This window comes from Cucurbita moschata, unplaced genomic scaffold (genome assembly GCF_002738365.1).
Source record: "Cucurbita moschata cultivar Rifu unplaced genomic scaffold, Cmos_1.0 Cmo_Scf00084, whole genome shotgun sequence".
Lineage (NCBI taxonomy): Eukaryota > Viridiplantae > Streptophyta > Magnoliopsida > Cucurbitales > Cucurbitaceae > Cucurbita > Cucurbita moschata.
The window spans coordinates 28,783-29,361 of NW_019268600.1; positions in this window are offsets into that span (position 1 = coordinate 28,783).

A 579-nucleotide genomic window follows, 5' to 3' on the forward strand; every position below is an offset into this window, starting at 1 on the left:
TGGAGAAGATTTGCCTTAAAATCTAGTTCCAATTAAGGATGTCAATGATGAAGAAGTGCAAGCTGTTGGAAGGTTTGCCGTGAAAAATTTCAGAGGTGGTAGATATAATTTAATCTACAAGCGTGTGGAGAATGGTCTTTTCAGTCCCATATAGGCTTTTTCCCCAAATTTTATATTATTGTGATAGAAGCTATTGGTCAGATATTGCAATTGTGAAGAAGTTACGTCATATGCATGGGACGCTACCGCCATCCTATAAGCTCTTATCTTTTGAGGAATTCATCAAATTCCCTCTCTACAAGTAGTATAAGCTCTTATCGATTTCTTTCTCTCCATAAGTAGCAGTATAACTACTAGTATATGATCCCTGTACCTCTACATCTGAGCTACATCCCCTCAATTTATCCCTGTACCTCTACATCTGAGCTACATCCCCTCAATTTTTGCATCACAAAACCCTAAATTTTCCGTCATCTTTAATAGTGAAAATGAAGAAATATTGCTACCCAACATGTCATGAATAGGGAAAAATTGAAAAGAAATAATATATTTAATAATAAATAGTTTTATTTTTGGAGA